The sequence below is a fragment of the Symphalangus syndactylus genome, chromosome 16 (assembly GCF_028878055.3).
Source record: "Symphalangus syndactylus isolate Jambi chromosome 16, NHGRI_mSymSyn1-v2.1_pri, whole genome shotgun sequence".
NCBI classification, from domain to species: Eukaryota; Metazoa; Chordata; class Mammalia; order Primates; family Hylobatidae; genus Symphalangus; species Symphalangus syndactylus.
The window spans coordinates 93,835,884-93,857,389 of record NC_072438.2 but is presented as its reverse complement, the minus strand read 5'-3'; the positions used below and the strand labels follow the sequence as shown (position 1 = coordinate 93,857,389).

At 40.3% G+C, this 21,506-nt stretch overlaps 1 long non-coding RNA gene across 1 annotated transcript in view; it reads right to left on the bottom strand.

Moving 5' to 3' along the window:
• Positions 1–1,777: 1,777 nt before the first annotated feature.
• LOC134732819 (uncharacterized) overlaps positions 1,778–21,506 on the bottom strand; it is a 65,479-nt gene continuing 45,750 nt past the window's right edge. The window contains exon 4 of the long non-coding RNA XR_010116381.1: positions 1,778–1,959. This is a non-coding gene — a long non-coding RNA (uncharacterized lncRNA). The remainder of the gene's footprint in view (positions 1,960–21,506) is intronic.

Here is a 21,506-nt window from a genome sequence, read left to right as displayed (position 1 = left end):
AATGAAAACTTGGCGATAACAATTCAGTTGCTCAACAACAGATGAGTGTTTAGCACATGTCAGGCTGTTGGGGAAAAATGAGCATCTTATTTCATACACAAACATTAAAGAACAGACTTTTTAAGAACAATTAATATGTGTAAAATGAACACACACATAGGAAGTTGGTTATAATCACAATGAAAAAATTTTTAAATTGCACTGGTAGAGTCAGTATTGTAAGGTAAATGTCTCTTCTTCTCCCTTTCTCTCTCTCAGAAAGTTTTTCATAGTATGAATAATGTCTTAAATTATTTTTATAAATTCAAAATTGTAACACTCGACTTTCTTAAAACTAGATGATCATAAAACTGATAATGCCACATATACTTAATATCACCATCCCATCCTGTTATGATTATGTCTGAACTCAGGTCATTCTTCACAGATAATGCCAAGCCATTATCTCTGTATAGTTATTGTCCCCTCCCTAGGAAGGACAGGAAGAGAGATGGCTTTAACTTCAATGACAGGATTAATGCCACAGTTGTTGAGATAAGCTCACAACATAAGCCAGCAATTCTTTATCCAAACAAGACGCCAGGTTGCAATCCTCCGAAAACACCCTGGAGGGTACTAAGAGTTGCCGTAATCTATGTAATGAATTGGACTTTCATACTCCTTCAAAGAAAGGCTGCTTCCTAACTGGCAGCCTAGGAGGTTTTTTTTATTTTTGGATCCTGTACTGTGGAATAAATAAATTGCCAAAGTAGGAGTGAGGGGAGATGGAGGGAAGGGGGCCAGCAGGAGTGAGGGGAGGGTGCAGCCTCATTAATGGTGGGCCTGAGGCAGCCATTCGGCCGGCCATTCAGTCATTCCATTTGTGCCACCAGTCATTTGGGGAAAATGAGAAAAATCTGCATTTCAATAATTGCCCTTTTTTTTAAGATATGATTAACTTTTAATGATAAATATAAAGCAAGTAAAATGTTATTTTGTTTAAAATGGAGAAAATGTGTTGTATCATTCTCTTTCCCAGAATGATCCAAGAGAGCTATTTATTTATGCATTTATATTGAAATAAAATGTCAGGAAACTTATATATATATAGAGAGAAAATCCAGCACTTAATGATGCTTGAAAAATTCTGAATGATCATAGACCTGCCTATTAGTTTTAGTCACATGATAGAAGCTCAGGAAATGTGAAGTAATTGGCAGAATCTGTGGACTGAGACATGAACTGGAAATCAAATTCCACGGGTAATATTTTCTTTTTGCTGGGAGATTCCATAACACTCCAATTCCTAAATTGCAAGGAAGCTCTGGGGATATTTCAATGTCCTAGAGAGAATTATTTACATTTCCAATACAGTGCAGGTTAAAGGTCCTCAAAGAAAAATGGCATGCAATATCCTGGGCCCCAGGGGGCCTCATGGGATGATGGGCAGAGCGAGGGATTGAAAGAACGCAAAGCAAATGCCACCCTGTCCATAATGAAGGGCTCTTTTGGAAGATGAGTTGTGGGAGAGAAAATCATAAATAGGTTTTCAGCTGTCAGTCAGGAAATAAGCTGTTACTTTGTCTAAAGTGAAGGAGTTAGGGATAGTAGACCAGAATGTCCAATGTCTGAAATTCCATGTGAGTTCTGGGCATCAGGACAACCAAGCTGGTGGGGGGGGGGGGGGGGGGACAAACCATCACTCCCAAAGGCAAATAGATCACAATGGTTTTCCCTCCTTTTGAACTCAGAGTACGGCTAAGAGGGATAAATGGAAAATGCAGTTCAGTAGCCCCATCCCTGATGCTCCTGAAATGTTCCTACTTCTGGAGACAGTGGAAAGGTCCTAGGTCATGGGTGTGCCTGATGGAGATTCGACTTCAAACAACATCTATGCCCACCCTTGTTGTGTGGAACTTGGCAACGTCTCATTTCCACTCTGTAGGAAACAGCAATGATTAGAACCTTTGCCAACTGCTGCTGTGAGGCGAAAATTAAGGGAATAAAGTGGGGATTTTGAAAATAAAACAGCCTTGGAGAACTTAAACTTTGCACGTATAATAGGGCTTACTTGCTATCATAAAAGGATATTTTTGAAATTCTAAAAGCTTTAATCCACTAATTCTGTGATGCTAACAAGAGGGTCTGGGTGCCAGGAAGGTAAAGGTTTCACTCTCATTAATTATTTGGTTCTCATTTTTGAGTAGTATTTCTTTAAGAAATGCAAACACAAAAAACTCATATGTGAACTTTGCAGACATGAGTAGATCAGAATTGGAAGATAACAGAACCCTGCTTCAGACACAGGGATTTGAAAGTTTGATGTGCTATTTGCAATCTTCCTTTCATCACAGTTTACACTAAAGTGGTCATCTGTCTGTTAAAGCTTACACAAACTAGTTTCACATGTAGTCAGGGTTACTTTATGTTCCATAAAAAAAAAATTGAATTCTTATCAAGAACTTCTAAAAGCTACAGCTTATATATTTCTGTGGGAACAAGGAATCTTCTCAGGAACAAGAATTCTACAAAATTCTGAATTTTTAATTTCCAAAATTATAATTTCTATAAAACCTTTCTTTATCATGTTGTGTTTTTAGTTCATTTATCTTTATTTATTTATGTATATAAAGGACAATCTTTCCTTTTAAATTGATAATCTGTATTTGTCGTGAATACTTACAATTTTGTGTTGCCTCAGTATCCATTTTTAAATGTGTTTGACTTTCTCATGCCAGAAGTAAGGCTCAGCCACGGTTGACAGTTTTTATACCATACCCCACACAAATGGCTCCAACCAGCGGTCAGAGATAAAATTTGGAGGCGTCTCTTCCACCTTGCTGACTGGGCTCCCCACTTTGCCACCACTGCCTTTAAAGAGGGCATTGAGATACTTGTCTGCCAACTTTAAGTGACAACCTCTCAGTCACAGCATGGTCTCCTAGAACTAGTACCTGCTAGCTTTTAATCTACCACTTGAAGCTTTCCTAGGGAAACCTGTTTGTATTACACCCTGCACCCAATAAAAACCTTGCCCCAGTGGATCCCTACTTTCTCTCTGTGCCTGTGCTCCTTGACGTACGTGTGTGTGGGAGTTGCGGGGGGGCACTCCTTGCATTCTATGTAGCCTTCAGGGTCTGTAAGTACTAAAAGTTCTTTAACTTTTACGGTGTGGTTGTGTCATTGAAGCAGTGCACGCAATCAGATCTGTGATGGTGAGGCCACCCCGAAGGGACCCACACATGTGGACCCTCTGTTGGTGCCCTTCTGTTTGGGCTTCTCAGCCATTGGTGACAGTAATTACTAGTTAAGATGATAGAATTTTATTTAAAACATTTTTGGAGGATGTTGACACTGAATAAGTCTTTAGATTCTTCAGATAGTCTTTTACAAATTGGTACTACACGTACTTGCCATTTTATCTTAACTTTAAAAAAGTTCCCTTATTCGAGTTTGGGGAATTCTGCTCAACGCATATCTATGTCACCCTTTGTTCCTAGAACTTTTGGATGTAACTCAGTAATAATAAGCAACTTTCTTATTTCTGGGTGTTTAACATAACTGTCCTTGGTTTGCCTGTTCTCCTGAATTTCTCTTGTTAATACTAAAATATAACAATAAAATCTATCTGGAGTTGGGAAGAGTATCAATCTTTATACATTTAATGAAAAGGAAAATATTTTGGATTATCACTCTCTGCATTCATTTGTGTAAACAGAGGAAAGAACATATGACTAAAGTAGAATAAACCTGCCTGGAGGTGAAGTGAGTAAACATGTCTGCTGATTAGCTGGAAATCCATTTCAGCATTTGAAATAAACCAAACGTTGAAAGCCAATTGTCTATGTGCTTCTTGAGTTTCTGAAAGTCTTGTGAACAGAGATAATAATTGGCTTTATTCTAGGCTGTCCTTTCCAGAATATTTCTATAGTGAAAAGTTTTGGAAGACAGTGACAGAGGCATACGTGCTTACTACGTTTCCTTTCAAGCAAAGAGCAGGCAGGCTTACGGCCTATTATAAAAGACCCAGGCTCCGTAAGCTAGGGATTTCTCTTCTTCAATCAGCCTACAGGGTGTGCAGGTGTCATCTAGGTCTCTTCATATTTCCCTGTGGCAAATGAAAAATGTAAGCTCTAAATCGTTTAATATAAAAAATTAACCTAGAAATTCGGAAAGGGAAATATAGCTGTGGAATTCAGTTTATGAAAATTCAATGCATTCATACTCTACGATCCCAAAGAAAGGCCTGGAAACAACTGCAAGGATTTTCAGGAAGGCAATTTTCAGGTAAAGTTTTCAGGCATTTTGAGTTGACTGACACTGAATTGACTACTTCTTCAAGGGAATGTGTCCCTAGCCCTTCCAGCAGAGGCTTCATGACCATATGAAGAGATGGTATCTGTACCTCTGGCATTGGCTAAATGAGCTCCGAGAAGCCTCCTTACATAAATTTTAAGTTCTGTGGCCGGAGGGCAAGGCTGTTGGGTATTTGTGGGATACGAGGCTCAATATGGAGATAGGTTTCTCTGCACATTCCATATGAAAGCAAGTGCAGTCACTGAAAATGCTGTAAGGATTTGCAGTTCCCAGCCTGCCAGCAATGTGTCTGTTTTCCTATCACATCTCCTTTCATGAATCATCAGTAATCATATTTGTTTCCTTTTCTTCTGGATAAATCATAATAGATGTATTTATATTGAGAAGAAGATAATTATTTAATAAAATGTCTTATATGCCCTTTATCTGGGGTTTACTTTTGAGGATTAAGCCAGTACAAAGTTTGGTGATGGTTACACAATTATCTAAATTCCAAAATATACCCCATAAAAGTAAACTTTTCTGTTTGTTAGTAAAAACAACAACAAAGAAAGCTCAATTCTAAAATTACTTTCATTTTTAATCATGTTGATTTAAAGACATTGTTCTGGCGCAGTGGCTCATGCCTGTAATCCCAGCACTTTGGGAGGCCGTGGTGGATGGATCATCTGAGGTCAGGAGCCAGACTAGCCTGGCCAACATGGTGAAACCCCTTCTCTACCAAAAATACAAAAACTAGCTGGGTGTGGTGGCACATGACTGTAGTCCCAGCTATGCAGGAGACTGAGGCAGGGGAATCGCTTGAACCCAAGAGGCAGAGCCTGCAATGAGACGAGATCAGGCCACTGCACTCCAGCCTGGGTGACAGAGTGAGACTCCATCTCAAAAAACAAACAAACAGAAAAGAAATTATTTTTACTTCCTGGAAATTCAACATTTTAACAGAGGGCCTTTCCAAGCCTGCTTTAGAAGGATCTTGACTTACACAGGATATCTTATTCATTTTGAGAAAAGACTACATCATATTCATATTGGATTGAAAAGAATTTCAATTTCCAAGTAGTCATGAAATTAGCTTTATAAGGAAAGAAGTCACTTATTAAGTTGAAATATCATCCTTGGAGTTTGTAGAACTGCATTGTGTTTATCTGATCCTCAAATAACACCTGGTATTAGTCTTTACTTCCTAGAATCACTGTTAACTATGAAGATATTGGCATTGATAAGTCTTGGTATTTACTTGATGCTTTGCAAAATGTCTCACATATATTGTTATCCTTCAACCCTCCAACAATTTTGAAGTTTCAATACTGTGTATCATTTTTTATATTTTTATAGAGGAATAAAATTATTCTATGATGGTCATTTAACTAATGGGCAGGACTCAGATTTGAACCTAGGTCTGTGTGTCTCAGGGGTTCATCTTCTCAACAATGTGCTGCTTGTCACACAAGTCTCAGCTATCCTGAGCTCTGTTTAAATTGATCCTGATGTGCATTTCAATGCCATATACATTCCATAACATTCTTAGAAAGCAGTAAGAACTCACTCTTCTGCTAAACACAGTATTTACAAATAGGGCTTGGGAATGCTAATTTCTATCATTCAAATCAGATTTTACATCCACCGTTGTAGCTGTCCATTTGAAGCAAAGAAAGCAAAGCACTATTATAGACTGTGAATATCTCACAGATGTTTTTCCTGAGAGCCTGTCTCTCTGTGATTGTCCTAGAGGGAGATGGACCGTGAGGACTTTGGCAGGTTCTGGGGCTGGGGATCAGTAGGATTTTGAGGAGGAGGAAGGCAATGAAAAGTTTGAGTTCTTATCCCCCTAAGTTTAAATGGCATCATCCAGACAGCGGCCGCTCCTTATTTCTCCTGGGGGACAACAGGTAGATTGGAAGCAGCAGGAGGTGACACATTAGCATGTCATGGAGTTGAGCTAGAGTTTTACTTCTGCACATTGTACTGAATTGAAAGTCATTCTCCTTCTAGGCATATTATATTATTTTGGACAAATTTGAGTAAATTGTTACTAGAAGAGGTTGTTGTAAGTTAGGTTGTGAGTTTGAAGACCTTTTCTGGTCTATAAACAAAGTTCTGCTAGTAACTCAATGTGGGCTCTGTAGCTGTGAACCCCCAGATGACAATCCTGTACAACAATGGAAAGTGAAATTATTGATCTTGAGAACTGAATCTCTGTTATTATTAAATCTCTTCCATGGTATTTTTTTATGGAGGTAACAAAAGCCCTTTTTCTGTATGACCTATAAATCTTTTCTCCACAACCATATTGTATTTTCCTATAAAATAACTACCATTGTTGCTAGTGATTGGGAAATATTAAATATAAGTGGAGCTTCCCGGCTGGGCGCCGTTGCTCACGCTTGTAATCCCAGCACTTTGGGAGGCCGAGGCGGGCGGATCACGAGGTCAGGAGATCGAGACCACAGTGAAACCCTGTCTCTATTAAAAATACAAAAAAATTAGCCAGGCGTGGTGGCGGGCACCTGTAGTCCCAGCTATCCGGAGAGGCTGAGGCAGAAGAATGGCGTGAACCTGGGAGGCAGTGAGCCGAGATCATGCCACTGCACTCCAGCCTGGGTGACAGAGCAAGACTCCGTCTCAAAAAAATAAATAAATAAATAAATAAATAAAATAAAATAAAAAATAAGTGGAGCTTCTCTATTACCCATTACTACCATTGTTTTGTTATAATAATCTGGTCTGTGAAGCAGTAGAAAGAAACTATGTTCACTTAAGAAAAATATAATAATGTCACTTAAATCCGTTCAGTTTGTTAATATCAATGTTAGATGGGAGGAAAGGAAAGCCTGTGACAGTGGCTTTGAGGTAAATTTCTTCTTCCTCAAAGTGAGGTTCTCCTGTGTTGGGGATGTTGCTCGCAAACCTTCTGGATAACAGACATAATTCCAGAGAATGTGTTGCATTTGCTTGTGTGTGAGAGGTTCTCCTTTTGTTTAATTTGGAAATGCAGCGTGCTGCAGTGACTCCACACGGAACATTAAAATCAGGGGGCTGTGAAGCATGAGTTCCTCTCCCCAATTTATCATTGGTTTCCACTTCAATCACTCTGTGACACAGAGCATTTGTTCAAGAGCTGGTGGGTCCCACATCGCCCTTCCCACCTTCCCCAGTGTCCCCTGGAGAGACCCAGTCTGCCCACAGACCTCCCCAAAGGATGCCCTGTGCTTTTCCATTTCAGCAGATGATGCCCTGAGCTACCATTAGCTTGAAAACTTAGTAAGAAAGAGAAAAAAGACAAAGGAATATTGCCACAAACCACAACTGCTTGGTGAGTCTCCTAGGACTCATAATTTCACAACTTCTGTTGAGAGAACTAATAGGCCGTTAATTAGTCATTGTTGTGACTGATACTGAAGTGAATGATTTTTTTCTTATGGAACTGATATGTGATCTAGGCTAATTTGCAGAAGCTGAGTAAACAGATTTTTCATGCCAGCATGAAAAATAAATCACATGTGATGAAAACCTATTTAAAACATTCAAATAATCAAAATAATCAGTTGGCAAACTGCCGTTCCTGCCACTCCTGAAAAGAATACCTTAAAGGATTCTGCTAAAATTCTACTTTATTCTTGTTTTTAAAAGCAACTATCACACTCTGATTGGAATAAGGATTCTTAGGAACTCAGCCTGGATGTGGACAGCACCTAGGACAAACTGTGCCTAAGGGCACTCGGCTGACAAGGCCAGCAGGCTGGGCATGTGCATGGAAGAAATGAGGACCCACGAACCTGTTGCACTCCCCAGTTCTGGGGCTTCTCCGGAAGGAACAGGCCAGGCACAGGCTGAATCCTTCCAGAGGGATAATGCCCTCACACTTCCACCTGCAGAGAATCACACAGGCTGCAAAGGCGCTAGTCACCCAGGATAGAGCTCCTCAAACAGAAGGTAACAGAAGCATCAATGCATTCATTGCAGATGAATCTGCACAATTACTTTTTTTTTTTTTTTTTTAACAGTCTTGCTTTGTCACCCAGGCTGGAGTGCGGCAGAGTGATGATCTCGGCTCCTGCAACCTCTGCCTCCTGGTTCAAGAGATTCTTCTGCCTCAGCTTCCTGGTAGCCGGGACTACAGGCACGCACCATACCTGGCTAATTTTTGTATTTTTAGTAGAGACGGGGTTTCACCCTGTTGGTCAGGCTCATCTCAAACTCCTGACCTCAAGTGATCCACCCCCCCCTTGGCCTCCCAAAGTGCTGGGATTACAGGCTTGAGCCACCCCTGCGAGCCCACAATGACTATTTAAAAAGGCAACTGTGTAACAGTCAGACATGGCTCCCAGGCTCATATGACAAAAGATAAGGCTCCACCATGATTCTCCCATAGATCACAGAAGGGCTAAGATGCAACGTCGGAACTGACAGTGCCATGGTGTTTGCACACACCTCCTGATGAAAGTCAGGGGCTTGCCTTCCAGAGAGGAATGCTGGAACTTTGTGCTGCAGTTATGATAGCTGTACCTGAGAGGTGAGAAGAAGTGGCAAGCCTTGGGCAAGTCATGACCTGGAGTAACCAGAAGATGGGTTCGCCCCACAAGTTTCCCTGTGTTCAGAAGCGAAAGACACTGAGTGTGATTCCTCATTTGACCTTCAGTGTAGTCCTAAAAAATGAGTCCATGACCATGGAGGAAACTGAGGTTTTGAGAGACTAAAGGAGTTATGCCACATCATTCAGCTAAGAGCCAACAGAAGGAAGGATTCAAATCAGGATGTGTCTGACCCCAGAGTTTAATTTCTTTTTTTTTTTTTTTTTTTTTTTTGAGATGGAGTCTCGCTCATTCACCCAGGCTGGAGTGCAGTGGCACTATCTCGGCTTACTGCAACCTCTGCCTCCTGGGTTCAAGCAATTCTCCTACCTCAACCTCCTGAGTAGCTGGGATTACAGGCATGCCACCATGTCCGGCTAATTTTTGTATTTTCAGTAGAGACAGGGTTTCACCATGTTGGTCAGGCTGGTCTCAAACTCCTGACCTCGTGATCTGCCTGCCTCGGCCTCCCAAAGTGCTGGGATTATGGGTGTGAGCCACTGCACCCGGCCCAGAATTTAATTTCTGCCACCACCTTGTATCTTCCCCTGGAAAAACTTGGTAAAGGTCACGTCTCCCTGGGGTCTTTACCCAGTGGTCCAGAAGTAGATTTTCTCTGCCTGTAGAACCTCAATCATTTCACTCATGCTCAACACACAAGATAGTCAAATTACAAGGAAAAAAGAAAGAACAGCAATGTCCACAGAGGGACAAAACCTACTACATTAAAGCACTCAGTTAATCAGTCCCAGGCTAAAGAATAGCAGAGCCATGTCTTGCCAGTTAGGGGCCAGGCCTTTAATTCGGGGGCTATGAGCTACTTGACTTCTCTTCCTGGGTTATTAATCAAGAAGAGACAAGGTATCTCACCATACCTGTGCGTTAGAGCTATCATAGATTATTGTGATTAAATCTCTTATAATCACTTAAGACCTAACATCTATGTATTAGAATACTATATAGAGGATTCTTCAAGGAAAAGTGATAGAGGAAAGTACTCAAGGCCAGCTCCATGACAGAGCAGCAAGGAATAGCAGGACCAAGAGTTACACTCACTTCTGCAACCAAATCATGCAGTGGCAAGGGAAATGCTTCAGCTGGGGCACTCCGGCAAGACCCATCTGAGAGTGGGACATTTGAGTTGCAATATGATTGATGAGGGAAGGCAGAACTGTGCATATATGGAGGAAGAGAAGTTCGTTGGAAGGAATGGCAAGAACAAGAACGTTTAGGCAGGATGGAGCTGGGCATGATTTAAGACAGAAAGGAAACCGACAGCTGGCAGGTCATAACAGGTAGTGGGATGCTTTCAAACAATCAGAAAGGTAGACAGGTGAGGTTGCATGGACCATGCAAAGAGTGCTGGCTTCTGTAGAAGCTGTAATGTGAAATTAATTGAACTGACAGTGACTTGTCAGTTTTGATTTACATTTTAGGAAGGTAATGTTGCTTCTCAGATTGACAATGTTGGGTGGAAGCAGGAATGGAGGGCAAGGTATCCTAGGAAGCTGTAGAAATGGTCCAGGTGCCGCAGGAGACTGGTTTGGACCATGTAATTAGCATCTGACATGTGAGGAGCAGATGGATGATTGACACATTTGGAATGCAAAGCTTACTAAATGTGTTGCCGAAGTAGGTACATGGTGTGCAGGGGAGAGCAATCAGGCTGATCGGGGCGTCCAGCCAGAGCAACTATACTTTTTGTTTTCCTGGAGAACGAGATGGGAGAGGCTTTGGCGAAAACACATTTGTGGGTGTGCAGGGTCAGACATCGGATAGGAAAAAAAACCTGTAGTACTTCACTTAAGCAAGAATGAGATCTAGCCTTGATCTCAGTTTTCCTTACCCCCTGCCTCCCCATTTCATTCATGAGGGGGTATAGTTGACACTACTTCCAACACATATCCTCGATTCTTCCATATTCCCCCATACCTGTAGCCACTTCTCATGTAACCATTATCCTGACTTGCCTCCTCCATCCCTCCTTTATTCCACATTCCATTTTTCATGCAGCAATCTTTTAAAATGCAAATCTGACCCTATCACTTTTCTGCTTCAAATCTTCCAAAGGTTACCTCTCAGATTTAGGTAAATGTCAAAGCCTGGCTCATCAAAGATCTGTGTGTCCAGGCCTGTCACCTCTCTATCCCCTGGTGACATCACTCCCTCTGCCCCACAGCACTCTGGCAAGAGAGCTTTCTTTCTATTCCTCACTATTCCCAAACTCCAGCCCATTCTTAGGACCTTGGGAATAACTTACCTCTGCTTTACTTCTACATAGTGAACCCCTTCCTGTCACTCAAATCTCAATTCAAATGTCACCCCTTCAGAGAAATTTCTCTGCCCATGTAATCTACAGTGGCCACCCAGTCCCACCTCATCACGTAACTTTATTGAAATTATCTTTATTGCTCTCATTACTGGGATTATACCTGTTAATGTGTTAGTTTGTTATCTTACAGGTTTTCTTTCCCCCCAAATTAGATCGAGGTACATGAAAGGACCTGGACAATGACCCCTGGACAGTGCCTGGCACCTACAAACACAAGCATTATCTGAAGGAATTAATTGTTATTTCCTTAACACCTCGTAACTGTACTTGGCATAAAGTGAAAGCTCAGTGAAGGTTTTGGAAGTGTTGGATTTTTAAAATAATAAATGTATACAGGAAGAAAGAGTCCAAATGATACTCAAGAATCATGCAAGCATCTCATTTCTCTTTGTTTTATCACTTGAGTGGACACTAACAAGTAATTTTCCTAATCTTTAAATCAAAATACTGCTGTGACAACTGTCTGCTAAGTACTCTGATATACCTAATATTTTTTGTTTGTTTTGGACTAAGGAGCATGTATCTCAGGATTTTCAAACCCAACTTCTCATGCATTGCTAAATACAGTCACTAAGTGTTCTATGCCCCTGGAATCAAGACCATTTGTCCTTGCTGTCCTAAGTTTTGCCTCTGGTGGAGGTGAGTGCACCTGCCACCATCAACAAAAGCTTAGACTGCCCCTTTTCAACTGGCAGTGAGAGAGGAAGGAGCATTTTCTTCTCTCTGGGGGCACATTTCACTCTCAAACGTGGGGTCTAGTTAGAAGGACAGCAACATATTTGCAGATGGGCTGCAATATCTATTTGTTTCAGAAAAATAAGGAAATCAAGTAGCTAACACTCCTTTACTTCCCCAAAGAAAGAAAAATGTTAATTCAGTCTGAATAATAAACAGAATCAGGTCTTGCTAAATCAGCCATTTATCAAATTGACTCTGTTGCACTTACGCCCAACTGATCCACATACAATTATCTTGACTGGCATATGTTGCTAAAGTTTAGGGGCTGATGGAGAGAGGGAACAGATAGTACTGCACACATCATTACCCAGCTGGGGCCTATAAGCCAAGGGTGCAATGAGGTGGCCAGCAGCCTCAGGATAAACATGGCTTATTGTACTGGAGCATTGATATTTTCAAAACTTTGGAGAGAATGAATTCTAGACAATTAAATGTAAACTTATCAAGAACTATCCTTTTTATATAAAACAATGTCAGGGATTTTGAGAACTAGAATGAACTTTTACATGAATTTATGAGCTAAAAGATAAAACTGTAAAGGGAAATCCCTTAGGCAAAAAGGCCTCTTAAGCTATATAATCAGTCCCTGCACTGTCCCCACTGCCATTAGAGATTTCAGCAGAAATATTTAAGAAGTTCAACCACAAATAAGGCTGCCTTACTACTTCCTGCACACCAAGCCCTAACACACATACCCACCTCGCAGCTGCACTTTCTTTCCTTTATTGCAAAATCCCAACTGGCTCATTCATGACCCACTCAGGGATACTCCCTTAAGGAAATTTTCCCAGAGTTAACCCAAATAAGGTTAACCCAAGTAACCCACTCCCCAGTACAATGCATGAAGATCTGAGACTCACTCATTCCACTAGCTTTCAATGTCTGCTTCCCTACCAGGGTGCAAGATTCTCCACTCTGGAGCTGACTTTCATCTGTGCACTCATAATTCCTGCTACCTTCTGGGCTCAATAACTACCTGAAGAATCCATGAACTTACTTTTTATCTTGGATAGTTGTGCTGAAATTGATGAAAGAATAGTGGGCAAGAAAGTCACATGAGCAAGAAGAGATGAGAGTAGAGGGTTGGGAGTGAAGGGGGGAGTGACAAGACATGAGGCTGGAGAAACAAGCAAAGACCAGACCAAAGTAAAGAAGTTGAATTTAGAATAAGTGCAATGAGAAGGCTTCTGGGTTTGCATAGAGGCACTCATAAATTAGCAAGTTATTGCAATTTGCATACGGTGGCTGAAGGGTATTTTGCAAAGTACACTTAAATCTTAAATTTGTATCATCTAAAATACCCTCAACTAACAAACTGCTCATAGCATGCTAATAATTCTTTACATAGGCAAACAAATGGATATAGAACGCTAGAACTGGGAATAGTTTTCTTATTAAAAATGTTTATTGAGTTAATTACATTTTCATTAAATTTAAATAAAATTTGGCACTATTTAGAAAATTTGACATAGAAATTTATGTTCAATAATTAGGTTTATATGGCTTTCTAATTATATATATATAAATATGTGAGAAAAATGACAAATAATTTTAACTTATTTATTTTTTATTTTATTTTTATAATTATTTTTTGAGACAAAGTCTCACTCTGTCTCTGAGGCTGGAGTGTAGTGGTGCGATCTCGGCTCACTACAACCTACCCATCCCGGGTTCAAGCGATTCTCCTGCCTCAGCCTCCTTAGTAGCTGGGAATATAGGGGCACACCACCATGCCTGGCTAATTTTTGTATTTTAGTAGAGACAGAGTTTCACCATGTAGGCCAGGCTGGGCTCAAACTCCTGACCGCAAGTGATTTGCTCGCCTCGGCCTTCCAAAGTGCTGGGATTACAGACATGAGCCATGGCGCCCGGCCAAATTTTTTATTTTTGTTACATTAGATGTTTGTGGAAAATACATACAATTTGTGTACTTAAAAACAATTACATTTTATTTTCAGTCTTTTAAATTATTAATATGAATTTGTGTCAACTGTGACTTCATATACTGATGTGAACACTTTAACTATAAAACAGAATTAATGATTTTGTCTTAATATTACTATCCATCCAACCATTTCCAATCTATTAATAGAATAATCAGGCATGGTCAATAATAATTTAATTGTAATAGTTTTAATATTAAATATCAGTTTAATACTATTTTGGTAGTTTTAATATTTTGCTGACTTTCTCTTATATAAAAATATAGAGTCTTAATCTATTCTGGCTTCTAGAGCAAAATATCATAAACTGGGTAACTTATAAACAATGGTATTTCTCAGTGTTCTGAGACTGGAAAGTCCAGTATTAAGAGATGGCCAATTCAGTGTCAGCATAGATGATGCCTTAGCTCTGTCCTCACACAGTAGAAGAGAGCGAGGTCTCTGGGGTCTTTTTATAAGGACTAATCACATCATGATAGCTCTGCTCTCAACTTAATCACCTACCAAAGGCCTCATCTTTTAATATTAACACTTGGGAGTTGGGATTTTAATATATGAGTTTTGGGAGGATGCAAATATTCACACCACAGTGAGTAAATTTGTATGTGTATTTCAATATTGTCATTTTAACAACATATTTTAAAAGGTAGAATGATAGAGCATATTTTATTGAGTAAATTGTTAGCTTTGTTCATAAGTATTACCTATAACATGGTTTTTGAGGATCCACTTGTACCTTTGTCATGTACCATTGTTTTGCAATGTTAGGGGTAGACCCATTGGTCTTAGCAGTGCAATACAATCAATACCCTCACCACAACCTCACTTGCTCATTGCCTTTTCACTTCAGTTTTCATCCTATATCTTAACAGTGAGTAACACAGTCAGACCTGTCTACCTGAGCAGCCCAAGGCAGGAGTTGGGCTGAGGGTGGGGAATTTAGAATCACATAGATTGGAGTGACCACAAATCTGTCCACCTTCACTGATTGGTGCCTCAATGCTTCACCCCAACATACTGTGTTTCCCATGAGGCTGTTTTCCTCACATTCTACAGTGATTATTTCAAGCGATTGCTCTTCTCCAAAGTGAATGCTAACAAGATGAATGAGTTTGTTGGTAGGAGCAAGCACTACCGTCCTATCTTCACTATTTATTTGGCTTGGTCAAATTCCAGAATTTCTAAGAGCTTAAATTTCCTCATTCAGGCTGGGCGCGGTGGCTCACGCTTGTAATCCCAGCACTTTGGGAGGCCGAGGCGGGCGGATCATGAGGTCAGGAGATCGAGACCACGGTGAAACCTCGTCTCTACTAAAAATACAAAAAATTAGCCGGGCGTGGTGGCGGGCGCCTGTAGTCCCAGCTACTCGGAGAGGCTGAGGCAGGAGAATGGCGTGAACCCGGGAGGCGGAGCTTGCAGTGAGCCGAGATTGCGCCACTGCACTCCAGCCTGGGAGACAGAGCGAGACTCCGTCTCAAAAAAAAAAAAAAAAAAAAAAAAAAAAAAATTTCCTCATTCATAAAATGGAGATTTTACCATATACCCCATGACTAGAAAGTGCCATTCATACATGAATGTTAATTATAATAAGTATCAATATTTCTTTTTTTTACGTTTTCCTTTTCTGTTGATATTTGTTTATTTACTTTTTTCTTTTTTTAATTATACTTTAAGTTCTGGGATACATGTCCAGAATATGCAGGTTTGTTACATAGGTATACACGTGCCATGGTGGTTTGCTGCACCTATCAACCCATCATCTACATTAGGTATTTCTCCTAATGCTATCCCTCCTCTAGCTCCCCACTCCTCAACAGGCCCCGGTGGGTAATGTTCCCCTCCCTGTCTCCATGTGTTCTCATTGTTCACTCCCACTTATGAGTGAGAACATGAGGTGTTTGGTTTTCTGTTCCTGTGTTAGTTTGGTGGGAATGATGGTTTCCAGCTTCATCCATGTCCTTACAAAGGATATGAACTCATCCTTTTAATGGCTGCATAGTTACTTCATAGTGTATATGTGCCACATTTTCTTTATCTAGTCTATAATTGATGGGCATTTGGGAATTAGTTCTAAAGTCCTCTCCCCCACCAACTATGGAAGATAACCTTACATCTTCCCAACACAGAAAACAGAAGCCATAAAGCAAGACCTTGCTCAACTTCTGACACAATCAGGTACTAATTACTCATTTTTTCTCTCTTCCCTTCCATCACAGATTGTGCCTGTGCCTATATAACGTAACTTCCCTGCTCACATTATTTTCAGTGACTACACTTCCTCATCCAATGTCAGCTCTATTGTATCTTTACCTTCCACAGTCCATTGGGTCTTACTTATCAGCATTTAAACCAACTTATACAACATAAACCCAACCATTTTCCCCAAAGGAAAACCTCTATTAGCCCTTCTGGCTCAAACCATACCATCTCCTATATTATCAAATTCTTTGTCTAGTTTTTATGGTGGTCATTTTTAATAAGATGTGTTCTATGGAAGGAAACAAGAGGAGTTATACCTTTGATTCTCCTACACTTCCTGATTTGATCAATTCAAGGTCATATTTATTGGCATAGTCTCAGGTTGGCATTTCTTCTCCATGCAGGTAATGCAAATTCAGACTCCACATCTCTGAGCAGCAGCGACTGAATTTATATGTTTCATTTCATTCAATAAATATTTGCTGAACTCCTATGATGTGTGTAGTGCTCCAGGTGCTAAGTACCCCAGTTAACCAGAGTAAAAACTTATATCCTCAGGAAGCTTACATTTTCAGAGGGAAGTGAGTCTTTTATCCTGAGGCACAGGAAGATAGAAAGCTCTTAGTCCATTTTGGGGTGGTGGTGGTTTTCTTATGCTTAAACTGGCAGCATTTAAAGGACCTTGGCTCTATGCCAGTGAGTCAGATCTATATCCCCTCTTGGTTAGAAAGAAGGCCACAAAACCTGCTCTCCACTGAGATTTAGAATCCTAGCACTCTTGTGCCTGTGTCCTATACGTGGTGGGCTGCTGGAAATTCAGTTTCAGTTCCCCAGTAATTTGCTATAGACTAAATGTTTGGTTCTCCATAAAACTCATTTATTGAAACCCTGATCCCTCAATGTTATGGTATTAGAAGGTGGGGCTTTGGTAAGTTATTACATCATGAAATTGGATCTCTCTTGAATGGAATTAATGCCCTGATAAAAGAAACCCTGGAGAGCTTTCTTGTCCCTTCTGCCATGTGAGGACACAGAGAGATGGGACCATTTATGAACCAGAAAGCAGACACACACCAGATGCATAACCAGCCAATATCCTGATCTTGGACTTCCCAACCTCCAGAACTGTGAGAAGTGAATTTGCTGTTTGTAAGACACTCAGTCTATGGTATTCTGTTACAGCAGCCCTGATGAACTAGGGCACTTCTTAACCAGAGTGTTTCCCTTTCTTTTGAACTAAGCAATTTATTAAGGGCTTTTTACTGTGTTTTATCTAGCGCGTCTCAGGATGTCCACGAAATTCTGGAATTATCATCAATAAAATTTTCAGGTCTAAAATAATCTAGATGATTGTTTCTATATTAGTCTATGCTCCCAGGTTTTCTCAACATACTTGTCTTTAGAATGTGTGAGGGAATGGGCAGGTTTTGATTCAGCACAGTTCACCAAGCTACTGAAAGGACATAACAAATTTTCACAATCTTCCTGTATAGGAACCATTTCCACTTTTCAACTTCAGACATTAATATAATCTTACTGGGGAGTCATTAAAGGGAATGAGTCATAGACCATACCCTGATGAGGGATACACACTATTTAAGGAGCCAATGCTCTCTTCTCCCTTAACTTTCAGCTGAGCTCATATATTGTATGATCATTATTTTCTTTCTTTCTCTTTCTTTCATTCATTCTTTCTTTTTGTTTCTTTCCTTTCTTTATTCTTCTTTCCCTCCCTCCCCTCTTTCCTTCTCTCTTTCCTTTTCTCCTCTTTCTCTTTCCTTTCTTTCCTTCTTTTCTTTCTTTTTCTTTCTTCTTTCTTTCTTTTCTTTCCCTCCCTCTCTCCCTTCCTTCCTTCCCTCTTTCCTTCCTTCCTTCCTTTCTTTCTTTCTTTCCTTCCTTCCTTTCTTCTTTTGTCTCTCTCTCTCTCTCTCTCTCTGAGTCCCACTCTATTGTCTAGGCTCGAGCACAGTGGTGCAATCACACCTCACTGCAACCTCATTCTCCTGGGCTCAATGAATCCTCCCACCTCAGCCTCTCAAGTAGCTGGGATTACAGGTGCATGCCACCATGCCTGGCTAATTTGCTTTTGTGTGTATGTGGTTTTTATTTTTGTTGTTGTTATTTTTTGTAGAGATAGGATTTTGCCATGTTTCCCAGGCTGGTGATGATTATTTTCTTCTAGTGTTTGTTTGTGCCACCTGAACACTGAAGTGGTGTACCACCTGATCCTCAGGTCTTCTTGTTTCCCTCCTTCCCCCTGGTGGTGAACAATACTTGTTCTGTGCAGCCAGCATCCCTTTCCTCCACCTTTGATTACAATGTCCACCTCCACTCTAGGAAACTTCTTCTTTCCCTCAACGTGAGTGCTCTACTGTCCATGGCAACAAGAGAGAAGGAGTGAGCCAGCCTGACTTATTATATAGCTGTGCTGTGGCCACTATTTCAGGTAGCAGTTCTGTACAGTAGAACATCTCAAAGCTTAGAGCCTTAAAGAAACCTTGATTTATGTTCTGTCATGTGTTCTGGGGGTTCATAGGGTAGGTCTTCTCCTCCAAGTGTCATTGGCCACAGTGACTCAGGAGGCTGTATTCAGTTGGTGCCTGAGCAAGGCTGGGATGGAAGTCAAAATAGCTCTCTCTCAAGTTTGGGCTTTGATGTGTGTCAAGTGGTTCTACTCACCTCTTCTCCATACAAACCCTCTATACATGGCCTCTTATCCTCCAGAATACAGCCATAAGCCTCCCTCTTCTGTAGAATCACCTGGGCTTCTCTGTAGCATGACAGTCAAATCTGAGAACTAATTGAAAGCCCCCAGGTCTCTTAATGACTAGTTCTGTAACTGACACAACATCACATCTACCACCTCCAATAGGCAAGTCACGAAACTGGCCAAGATCCAAGGAGAGGAGAAATAGATTAATCTGCAGATAGGAGAAGAAGCTTTCACATATAAAGGGACGTTGAAGTGTCAGTACTCAGCTTTGGAGGCTATCTACCACAGATGCAGCATTTGGTACAAGATTTGGTGTAGCATTTGGTACAGCACCCAAGCCAAGCAAGCAAGAAATCAATATTTCTGGATTGCAAATCATGGAGATGAGAGCTGCTGGTTATCTTGTCTCCTCCAAAAGAGGAAGTCAGTGACGCCAACACACGAAAGCTGAGCAACGACAGATACAGAGAGCGAACGTGAGCCGAAAGCAAGCTGTAGACTCAGACTTCAATACACTCACCTTGTGGGAGGTTCCTCAGAGCCGCTCATGGCTGAGGCCAAGTCCAGCCTTCTTCTTATAGACAAGTGAATCATTACATTTCTTTCTATTTATCCAATGTCATTTCTTTCTCACACTTGCAACTGAATGAATCCTGGGTATTTTCATTTGTTTGTATAGCTACAACTTCAGTCTGCATTTTTAAAGCTCCCACTTTGTTATCTTCAACGTGTTTTTGTCTCCTGAATTTTATATATACATATTAAACTCCCTTACAATCACTTACCAGGTAGCTATACCTCATTGTCACTTCAGAGCCTCAAACTCATCGAAAGTCTACGCTCCATTATGAAATCATGATTCTACGTAAATCTATTTTTCATGTTGCCATCCCTACATTGGTTCTGGGTAACTCCTTCCATCCAGTTTTCTAAGCCAGCATTCTAGGAGTCTTCTCTCACACTGATCCTTTATTTTGTGAGTAGTCTGGTGCTGAGAAGTGCTCCACCTGAAATCCTCAGCTCTGTCACTTTTCAGTCCCTGCTTCATCTCAGTGATTTCCATCCCTCATAAATTCTCATGGCTGCACTTTCTTCCACTTGCTACCATTCACCTTATCCCACCAAATGCTGTTCCACACAGTTGCCATGGTGACATGATGAAGCAGTAATTTGACCACGTCCTTGCAATACTGACTTCTTCAAAGGCTCCTCTTAGACTTCAAAATAAAGCCCCAAAATGTGGTGTAGCATCATAGAACCCGTCACTTGCTGATCCTGCTACTTTTTACAGCCGTAACCCATACCTTGGCTTCCCTTGTCCTCACCCACACTCTCTTGGGTTTCGCTCACGTTGAAATTGTCTCATTTACAAAAATATGTTACTTTTGCTTCTTTAGATACAGGAGTCTGGGGCTTCTGCCTGGATTCTCTTCTTGTCTTTTCATCTGATGCCCACTGAGACCACCCTAATGGCTTATGTCCAGGGTGGGGTTTGGTAAGGTTGGGACAGTAGATGGGAGAAACTACACAATAAACATCAGTCCAGTGTAAACACGCACTTACCCTTTCACTCAAATATTATACTTCTAGTCACTTAAAAAATACTGCTCAAATATTCTCTAAGATGATCACATAACAGTGTAAACATATATCAGAACATCAAATTGTGCCCCATAAATATATAATACATACAATTATTACTTGTCAAAAGTAAAATTAAAAAACAATGTTTTCTATTCTAGCAAAAGGTGGAAATAACCTGTTTTTCCATAAGAGACTAAGAAATGTTTTGTACATCCATGTAATGAAATATAATACTAGCCACTTGCTAAATCCATATGTAATAACAGCAAGTGAAAAATCATATTATTAAAGGACACGATGAAGGGAAGCATCCTGAGTGGGAATGCTGCTTACTAGAGAGTTCTACTCTCTCTGTGTTAACTGGAATTTTATTACTTATTGTCAGAAATAATGTATACTTCATTTCTGGAACATAGAGGTAGATATATTTAGATATCCCAGTAAGTAAATCTCAACTTCTGGGTTAGAATTGGAAATTTTTTATCTCAGAATAAAAATGACCCATTTTCTCTCTTTGACTGGTTTCTAGTTTAATTTTCTGTCCGCACTATGCTGCTAAAGTGCATGGAGGATCTATGGAATACAATTAGATATGTTCAAATAATTACTTTTATTCTAAATCTCATTTTTAGCTGCTTAAAACTTCTTGAAAAAAAATAGCCTTTGATCTAACATTTCTCGAGCTGTTTTCAAGCTAACACTCAATTTTATTTGGAAAGCTGGGTGGAAGTTATCTAGTTCCTTTCAGTTTTCAATATTTAAACCAATGTTTTTATTGCACTGAAAGGAAAAACAATAATGTTCAAACACTTTGTTTATGAGTAACCCGAAAAGTTTTCCATTAAATTACCCTCAAGTTGGCATGGTTGCAGTCTGAATTAAAAACAAAAGGAAAACCAAAGCATGTTTTCTCTATCCATACTGGCATCCAGGAAAGTAAAATTGAACAACAGCAACTGAAACACTATTGTCTTTGTGGTCTATGTGTTAACATCAACTTTCACGTGGACCCACACATATAAACAAGTCTTCGTGGCATTAGACTGCAGTGTAAGTCTTTCCTTATGCAAATGATTTATTTTTACATTTGTTTGTTTTTAATTATAGCAGCAAACCAATATGGCATT